The sequence below is a fragment of the Gossypium arboreum genome, chromosome 4 (assembly GCF_025698485.1).
Source record: "Gossypium arboreum isolate Shixiya-1 chromosome 4, ASM2569848v2, whole genome shotgun sequence".
Lineage (NCBI taxonomy): Eukaryota > Viridiplantae > Streptophyta > Magnoliopsida > Malvales > Malvaceae > Gossypium > Gossypium arboreum.
In genome coordinates, this window is record NC_069073.1 from 109,080,981 (window position 1) to 109,092,028 (window position 11,048).

The window sequence follows — 11,048 nt, forward strand, 5'->3', positions numbered from 1 at the left end:
ATATATTGTGCTAATTTAGTCTTAGTTTCAAAAAATTAACTCTCAACATTTACGCATTGTATAATTTTTTTTTTTACAGTTTTACTTTTATTAATGACATTGAAAATTAGTTTTAAATAAATGAGAAAGGATGAAAATTTATTATCTTGAGATTTTCGTGTGTCCATTTTATTATATTTCCAATTAAATTTAGTTGATTTTTAAGATTTTAGTTGATAATTTTTTTTAGACTTTTAGGTGGAAGAGACACAAAGAAAAGGAAAATAGAAAAAAGAAAAGAAAAGAGAAAGACCAAATTATACAATATGTAAACGTTAAGGGTTAACTTTTAGAATCAGAATTAAATTGATATAATGTATAAATGTTGAGGGTTAAAATTGCTATTATATTAATTTTAAAAGCTAACACATCATCTCCCCATCAATCATTTAACGATCGATAACCAAAAAGAAAAAATTGAATAATTAAAAAATTATTTTATAACTTTTTGTAGTTGAGTGACAAAAAAAATTACTAATTATTGAGTGGCTGCAACTGTAATTTAGGCGCTTAAATTATGTAAATACTAATTTTCTATAATAGGATGCACTGCTCATATATATTAAAAATATTATTATTTAAACAATGACATATTATTTAAAATTATTGATGAGAAAATATTTGAAATATATAAAAGAAAACTTATAAAAATATACTTAAGTTTTATTTTAAAATGCTTTTATAAAATTTAGATTTTTTAACATTCTTTTAAAATTATATTTAATGTATATAAAATAAATATAATCTAAACTTAGATGATTAGTAACAATATTTTCAAATATATATAAACAAATAAAGAATTGAATAAGAATAATTCAAATATATTTTAAAGAAACATCTTAGAATTATTTGTCAAATTATTAACTATAATAAAAAACAACATAAATATATTCTATATTTATAAATGTATACCAAATATTAAATGAAATAAATAAAAAAGTGATAATTAAATAAATGAATTCGCAAGTTCTAAATAAAAGAAAAGAAAATATGTTTCCGAAACAGAACTAAATACTTTCGTTTACTTTTTGTCAACAATAAATTTTAAAGAAATCAAAATTATTAATTAACCAAATCATACCAATGGAGTGTAGGCTGTTGTCAATTGTCTCTTCACGCCTTGTTGCTTACAAAAGACATTGAATTCTGTAGAATTGAACTCCCCTCCTCTATCTGTTCTCAAGCACTTAATAAACTTTCCAATCTCTGTTTCTACAAGAGCCTTGAAATGCTTAAAGTGATAAATGTTTCCAACTTCTCCGAAAGAAAATAAATCCATGTTTTTCAAGAAAAATCATCAACAAAACACAATAAGTACATTTTATGGCTGCTAGAGGCAGGTATAATTGGGCCGCCAAGATCTGCATGAGCTAGTTGTAATCTCTCTCTTGCTCTCCAGTGGCTCCTCTTGGGAATGGAAATCTAGTGTTGCTTGCCTTTCATGCATGCATCACATATGACATTTGTATCGCCAATTAGCGGCAATCCAATTGTCATTTCTTTACTTTATAAAGTATGCAAACTTTTTGATAAAGAATGAGATGAATGAATGCGCAAGCGAATTGTAAAGTTTGTCAAAGTCGCGAATTTGACTTAGGGCTCTAAACGTTCGGAAAAAACTTGAATTTTTAATACAACCTGAAATGCAATCAAATCCAAGTTAAATAAAACAATTAAAATAAATAACTAAGATAATTAAAATAGCATAATAAATCTACGATTAGAACAATAAGGAAGAAAATAAAGAAGATAGATGGAAAGATAGAACGTAGTATGTAGAAGTGCTAAGAAACATTGGAAACACGAAGAATCCACAACCCCCTTCAAACGGCTCTAATTTTCCCTTCAAGAAAGAAAACTTGGTAAGAAAAAGTTTGAAGATGATCCCCACAATCTGAAAAGATTGTTAAAACTCTTCTAAAAGAAACTCAAGAGAAATTCTTAAAAAAAAGAAAACTCAAAGAGAATTTATAAACTCAAAAGAGAAGTTGAATAATAATGAATTGAATGAATTGTGTACAATGCAAAGGCCTATATATAGGCTAGCTAAATAAATCTCTTAAATATACTAGAATTCTAATTTAACCTAAACAAAAAGTAGTTTTAAACTAAACTTTCTTGTTAACACAAAACTCCTAAATAACTTAAAATACTTAATAATTATAAAAAATTAGAATAAAATAATAATAAAATAATAAGAGCTGATAAATACAATATTGAGCTCATATATAATAAAAATTAAGCTTAAAACCTAAACACAATATGATTTAAACTCGAATTAAAAGCCCAAAATTCGTAATTCTTGTCATAGTCCCGTTCTTAAGTTCTGCTCGCACAGTCTTCACTAAAACGGTCATAACTTGAGCTACCGAACTCAAAATAGAGTGATTCAAAATATGCGTTTCAAAGTTAAGAGATAGATCTTCAAACACCATGAGACATCTCAACCTAGAAATTCCAGAATCCCATCCAAAAAGTCATCACAAGTCTACTAATTTCTAAAGCTTGAAAATTGTCAGTTCCGGTTAATGGAATTTAATAAATTTCACCCCATCCGTGCATGTATCATTTCCCCTTTCCTAAAAAAGATTCATCTTTCAATCTTGTCTTTGATTAAACACTGATTTGATTTGTTTAGCCTTTAACATTGTTGTTGGGCCTTGAGGTAGTGTGAGCCCATCACATTTATGGGTTTGAAATTGGGCTTTGAGACTCGCATCACCTTTATAGCTAAGATGAACATAACGATGATGCCAGAGCTTGGACTGGTCTATGGTACTTATTAGCAAACACTTTTCTTCTTTTATAGTGATAGGTGAATCGACAATCAACTTAAACATCCTGTTTACAGTCATGTTGGATTCTGCCATTTTTCCTTTTTGTGGATGATAAATGCTACACATACCATCTTTAAACAGTAGTTCCAAACCATTTTCTTGCAACTGACCCACGTTCAAAAAATTGTTTTTAAGTTCAAGCACATAATACACATTACCAATAACAAATCTGATACCTTGCAAAAACAACTTCACATCTTCCTTTCCAATCACCTTCATTTTTATATTGTTTCCAAGCTTTACAACATGAGATAAAGTAGTATCCAAGTTTGAAAACATACCTTGATTCTCACACATGTGATTTGAGCATCCTGAATGTAAAAACCACACATCACTTCTCTCGTCTTCATGGGGCTCCTCATATGCTATTAACAGCAAAACATATTCATCTTCCTTTTCTACCTCAGCATATTTTGCTTCCTTATTCCATCTTGGACATTCATACTGAAAATCTCCTAAATTGTGACATTTATAACTTTCAACTGTTTCCTTGTTGAAGGTTGCTCTTGCTCTTCCTTGATCTCTGCCTCTAGACGATATTCCTCTACCCCTTATTCCAAATCCTGAATCTACCTTCAAAATTTGATCCTCATCCTCACTACACACCTTTCGAAACTTCTATTCATGTAACACAAATGAACTCTGTAATTCATCAACGAACATGTTATCAGTATTCTTTTATTCCTTGATGGACACCACAACATATGTGAACTTCTCTACTAAAGTTCGTGGAATTTTCTCAACAATCTTTGAATCAGACATATTTTATCTAATGCTCCAAATCTTGTTCGAAACTGTCATCACTCTTGCAAAATACTCAGTGATGGTTTCATCTTTCCTTATTGACAACCTTGAATTCCCTTCTTAGTGAATTAAGAAGAGATTTCTTTACGCTGTCATTCCTCCCAGAATTCCGTTTCATCGAATCCTAAACACTCTTGGCTGTAATACGATCCAAGATTTGTTCGAAGATAGTACGATCAAGTGCTTGGAAATGATAATGTTTGACCTGATAATCCTTGGTTTTGGCATCATCGAGCAAACTTTCTGTGCCTTTGTTAGTATTGTCCCATCTACCGACCTTTTGAAACTATTTTCACCAAACTCCACAAACCTTTTTCTCTAAATAGGTTATCTATCAATTCACTCCAATGGTCGTAGTGACTGTCGAAGTGAGGGATCTTCGTTAGAGTCTTGTCGTCGTTCATACTCTCAGTATATGCTCTCTGGAAGAATGCTACTTTTTCTAACTTCTACAGACCCAGTGGGGGCACTAATACCAAAATTGTTAGATATTAAAAATTATTACAAAAAATAACACATAACAATCTTAAGCATGATTTATTGAAGAACAAAATAGGCTTTTATAAAGCCACACAAGTAACAAACTAATCGAAAATTCAACTTACTAAGCACTTATTTAGCTAACTACCAAGACTAATTCAAACTAGCTAAAAATACTCCAACAAACATTGAAGAATATCTCTTGAAACAACCAAAATCTTCCAACAATCATGACCACGCAGCCTCAACATGCAGTACTCACCCTAACCATATTAAATTACAACATTAGTTAAAATCTTCCAATTAAATAAAAAATTACGTGCAACTGTCATATATACTTGTGAATATAAAATAAAATATTTGTTTACCGATACATTAATTATCCTTGCTGTGTGATCACTTGCTCTAATCAAAGAATCTATTTTGATATCTGCACAAATAATTAAAATTTTAATCATCAAATTAATAAATAAACAATATACAAATAACAACAACATTTTTTTCTACCCTTTTCGTAATTAACTTTTTATATACATTTTAAAAAATTTTAAATTATATCTTAATATTACACAAATCTAATCATTCAAACAAAATTATAATGCTTAATGTTATATCTTAAAATATACAAATTATTATTACAAAAAAAACATACACTAGTCAAACCAATCTTAATATTACTTTCAACACAAATCTAACCATTTAAACAAAAATATAATGTTCAATGTTACATTTTAAAATATACAAATTATTATTACAAAATAAAATAAACATACACTACCAAAATTATCATAATACACAATTCTAACAATTCTAATAAAATAAACATACACTACCAAAACTATCTTAATAAACATACACTACAAAATAACAAAAATATAATGTTCAAAATTAACATACCTTAATACTAATCTAATTTAATAATATATCAATAAACCTTTAACACAAACCTAATCTAATCCAAAATATAAATAATACTTCTTTTTCAAATTTAATATTACAAAAATAATTAATATATCTTAATAATGTTTATTTTTCCTCCTCGAACCTCCAATCGAACACTCAACTTTTTATCCTAACTTTTATTTTTTTCTGGCTCTGACTGTGGGGAGACCTTTTTTTTTTGTCCACCATCTGTGTGGGGGTTGGGGGATCAAATCCACTCCCTTTTATACTAAAAATTATATATATAATAAATATAAAACTTTTAAACAACAACAGTTGAAAAAAAAAAAGAGGCTAAAAAGCCGAATTTAAAGCAGAACCTGTGACTGACTAGTCATATCAGTGGCAAGCCGTCAGGCCGGTGCCACCACGCTTGTAAAACCTCTAACCCGCATCTGTCATCGGAATAGGGTTATGGAGCATTACCAGAGTTTACAGATCAAATATAGTTAATTCATATCATTTACTATGCATATTTGAAACTAAACATATTCAACCATATTGTCTCTTAAATGGACCTTTGAGGCCCAATTTATGTATCAAAAACAAGTCAGGACTAAGCCGGGAACGCAAAGAATTTTTTGTGAAATTTTAAAATTTTCTTTAGGTGCAGGGGACACACACCAATGTAGTCAGCCCGTGTGGCTCACACGGCCAAGTAACACGCCCGTGTCTTAGGTCGTGTGGGCATTCGATGTAAGGCACATGGCCGTGTCCCAGCCCGTGCACAATTTAAGTTGTATACTGACTTAGTCACACGGCCGAACCATGCGCCCGTGTGCTAGGCCGTGTGAGCATACTAACTTGCATAATTGAGGTGTAAGATTCACATGACCAAGTCACATGCCCGTCTACCAGGCCGTGTTACACACACGGTTGAGACACACGCCCGTGTCTCTACCCGTGTGAAACTACCTAAGTATTATGTTTTACAAATTTTAAGATGCAGGGGACACATAGCTGAGACACACGCCTGTGTCTCGACCTGCGTGGATAAAATAAGGCCATTTCCGAGACTTATTTCTCACCCAAACTTGTCTTCCACCTACATCAACATTTTAACACATTCACCAACCAATTCAAGACATTTAAACCAAGCTAAAACCAAGTCTTAAACTTGACATTTTACACATACAATCAATATGTCCTAGGACTTCCCAATTGACAATTTATTATTAAGTCATTCCAAACTTATACTTAACTAGATACCAAATGCATATATGCATAATCAAATTCATACCTCAAACATGATAATACCTTATATATCTATATATCGAAACATGACCATTACAAGCCATTATAATGGCTATTTTCAACCAAAACATGTATATACCAACATTTGACCTAACTTAGCTTATACATGTCATTATACCAAAAGTAATTTCACTATTTATACCAAAATGAGTTGAAGGATAGTGTGATCTTACTCTGATCCACTTTCAACCTTTACGAGCTTTCGAGTACTATAAAATAGAGAAAATAAAACAAGTAAGCATTTAATGCTTAGTAAGTTTGTATAATGGGAAATTAACTTACCATTTATTTGCATTAAAGGTAAGCATACAAAATTTCGCCCAAAGAAATTTGGCAATTAGCCTAAACACCCAATTTCATCAACATGTTAGTCATTATAATTCACACAATTGTCAAGAAACATGAATGAGCTCATCATGTAATAACTTTCATATATATATACTTTCCATATCATATTCCCATAAAACATGTACATTTTCATAACAAATCATCTCAAGTTCAGTTTAGTCCATGTCGGAACTTTACCCATTGAATTTATTTGAAATATTGATAGATATACATGTAGTACACTCGAAGTGTAGAAAACTATAATCCATCAATTCATATCTGGGGTACTCATTAGAGCACATAATCAGAAAGCACTCTTTTGAGCCATATAACAGGAAGCTCATGCGAGCCATGTAACAAGAAGCTCGAGAGGGCTTATAACGGGACGCTCATAAGAGATATGGTGTGTCCGCAACATATGCAGGACCATAACCATTTCAGAAAAATCCTGTATCCATCGAATTCCATTTATTCAAACAGGACTTGTCATTTATCGGGCTTTGCCGAATATGTAATAAATTTCATACATATAGCAATTATACAATTCACATAGACAACATTCAATTCAAATATATAAATATACATAATTTAGTTACATGAACTTACCTTGACACTTGCTTGTATACAAAAATCTAATAATTTGAAACTTTTTCTTTTCCTCGATCTAACTCCTTATTTGATTTTTCCGGATCTATATAAATGAATTTAACATCAATTTAAAAAATTTCATATTCAAATCAATCTAATTCACATTTTAGGAAAAAGTACCATTTTGCCTCTATACTTTTGATTAATTTCAATTTCGTCGCTAGGCTCGGAAAATGAAATTTATGAAATTTAATCCTTATTCCAAGCCTAACCCAATTTTTCATATAACATTTACAGCCCATATTTTTCACAAAAATTAGAAATTTTCCATGAATTTTACATCTTTTCAATTTAGTCCCTAAATCACAATTTCATGAAAATTTCCTTTACAAAAGTTGTTTATCTATTAACAACCTTTCATTTTCTATCATAAATTTCATAATTCATGCATATTCATCCATGGAAAAGTTTTAATACTTTGATAACTTTGCAAATTAATCCCTAAAATAGCTAGATTAAGTTATTACGATATTGGAATTATAAAAATTACTAAAAACGAGACAAGATTACTTACCCAATTAAGCTTGCTTGAATTTATTTCTCTTAGCTAGGGTTTCCATAGAAAATTTGGGGAATATGATGAAAATAAAATTATTTTATTCATTTAATTAACTTATCATCTTTTAATTTTTTAACTTTCCAATTTCATCCTTTTCTTTTCTTGAATTTCCATGGATGAGTCATTATAATTACCTACTAACTCCATTTAATGGTCTAATTTTCATATAAGGACCTCAAGTTTTGAATTTCATAGCTATTTAATCCCTCTAGCTATTAGAATTCAACTTTTGCATTTTATGCAATTTGGTCCTTTTATAATTAAGCATGTAATTGATAAAATTTTCATACATCATTCCCATCATAATGAAAACCATGAAATAATATTAAAATAATTTTACTTTTTAACTTGAATTTGTGGTCCCGAAACTATGGTCCCGAAACAATGGTTCCGATTTCACAGAAAACGGGTTGTTACAATGCTGTCAGGTGGCACTGGCCTAACGGCCTTCCACCGATGTTACCGATCAGTCACAAATTCTGCTTTAAATATGGCTTTTCAACCTTTTATTTCATCTGTTTCAATTAATTAAAAATTAATTAAATAATAAATTACACCGATGTCGCTTGACACGTCGGCGACACAATTAAAAAATTATTTTTTTCGGGTAATCATACAAAAATACGTGTATCTTGTGGCCAGTACATATCGGTGCCGCTGATTGCTCAAGCGGCACCAAAAAAAATTAATTTTTTTTGAAAAACAATCCTTCGTTAATCATTGGTGGCTGGTGAGGGTGGTGCCATCGATTGCTCAGATGGCATTAGTGGTCTACTATTTGGTTTGCCTATTTTTGGAAATAATCTATACCCCATCCCATTTTAGTATATCATTATTATTTTTATATTATTTAAGTAAAAAAGCCATTATGCATCCAATATAAACGAGTATGAGACTTTTAACCATGAGATTGTGGTGATTGCTCACCTCATCCCTTATTCATGTGGTCTAGGATTTGATCCCACTTGTGAGAATGGAGCACAACTTATGGTTAGTCGCTTACCTCTTTGGAGAGCACTCACGATGAAAAAATTAGTCTTTGTTGTTGACGGTGGATACCCTAATTACAACTGGAAAAGAAAGAGTTTTTTATTTTTATTTTTATAATTTCACATTAAACCTAGGTGCTCTTGAAGTTAAAAGTTTTTAAATCTAGATTTTTTTGTTTGGATCGAGAACCAATTTGAAAAGCTATTTTTAAGGTTAAATTTGGTTGTTTAGCATTGTTTTTTTGTCAAAAAAATAATAATTAAGTATTAAAATAGGTATGTTTAAAAGTTATATTTTATAAAATGTTTTTTTAAGGAACCTTGACACTTAGAAGTATCGAGTTCCCTTATGGGTTGTTTAGCCATTGTGATTTCCAAGATCAATATTTTTTATAAGTACAAAAAAGTGCATCTAGTACAAAATGAAGGATCTTGTCTGTTAGAGTTGTGTGACTTGAATTCCATCACTTGTGTAATATCCCAAAAATCGGTGTTAGTAGAATTGGGTTTGTGTATCAAGAGAGAGTGTGGTCATGCCCAATTTTTTAGAATACTTGTGCGTTTTTAAGAAATATATGAGGTATTGATTTGTTAGATAAGTGTTAGTGAAACGTTCCTTGAAACCCAAGTTCAAATCTCTTCTGTTGCACCATTTTTATTATTTTGCATCAAACCCTAGTATGTGACATATCTTGTTTTTAAAATAAATATTGTAAAACTATTTCAAGAATGAATAAGTAGCCTAGTGGTTAAAAAAATATGAGAAAGTATGAAAATTAAATTAAGGTCCCAAGTTTGAATATTTTCCCTTGCAAAATAATTAAAATTTGCAAAATCCCTTGTTTTTTTTTATGTGCGTGCCGTCCATACCCTTTTAGACCTAGGTATAAATATTATTTTTAGACAAAATAATCAGCCTTTAGTCTCATTCTTGCCACCCTAGTCGTCCCTCTCCTTCTCCTCTCCTCTTCTCTTTTAATTTTTTTCCTTTCTTCATTGTTACTGCTACCCATAGCTTCTTGATCTACCATATTTTTCTTTTCTTTTTTTTTTCCACAAGATCTTGCATCATCTCCCCTCCATCTTACTGCCATCTTCCCCTTAATTTTCCAGCCTCAAATCTAAAATTTTGACCTTCAAGTTCGATCCCTATTGTTGCCAAGAAGTGCCATTGCCTCCCCTATCACCTAGTTTGTATAAATTCTCCTTTTTTCTCAATTTCTTTATGAATCTTGTGAGTTCAAAACCTAAATTTCTTGTAACACCCCTCACCCATATTCAATGCCGGAATAGGGTTACGAAGTATTACTGGACTTATAACATAATTAAACATATATTTCACATACATTTTTCAATTTCATGTAATCATCATTCAACAACATTCATATTGTCCATAATACGAGCCTATGAGGCCCAAAACATGCTTTAGGAGTGGTTCGGGACTAAACCGGTAGCTTAAGAAATTTTTACAAAACTTAGAAAATTTTTCAAACTACAGGGGACACACACCCGTGTGGCCCGACCGTGTGTCTCAAACAGCCAAAGACACGCCCATGTCACAGGCTGTGTGGACATTCGAAATGGTATCACATGGCTGTGTCCCAGCCCGTGTTCTACCCCTTGTAACTCTTTGACTTGGGTCACACGGCTAAGACACATACCCGTGTGGCTAACCCGTGTACCAAGCCGTGTGCTAGGCCGTGCCAAATCTATAGGGTATACTGACTTATGCCACACAGCCAAGTCACACGCCTGTGTGCTAAGCCGTGTGGAGCATACTGACTTGAGTTTTAATTCAACACTAGGGGACACACGGCCGTGTAACCTGATCGTGTGTCACACATAGTTGAGACACACATCTGTGTCTCTTCCCATGTGGACAAAAATAGGCTATTTACCAAGCCATTTTGCCACCCAAATTTGCTTACACCTACATCAACCCAATTGACGCCAAAACATGGCATATAATAGGCATTCCAAATCACTCTAATCAAGCTCAATTCATGATAATCTCATACCATTAACCATAATATACACAAGTATTCACAAATCACCTAAATGACATCTTATAATTATGCATCATTTTGCTTAAATAAATAAGCATACTAATTCTCAAATATCAACCATTTGACATCCACAATACCTATAATCAACAAGCATTATACATCC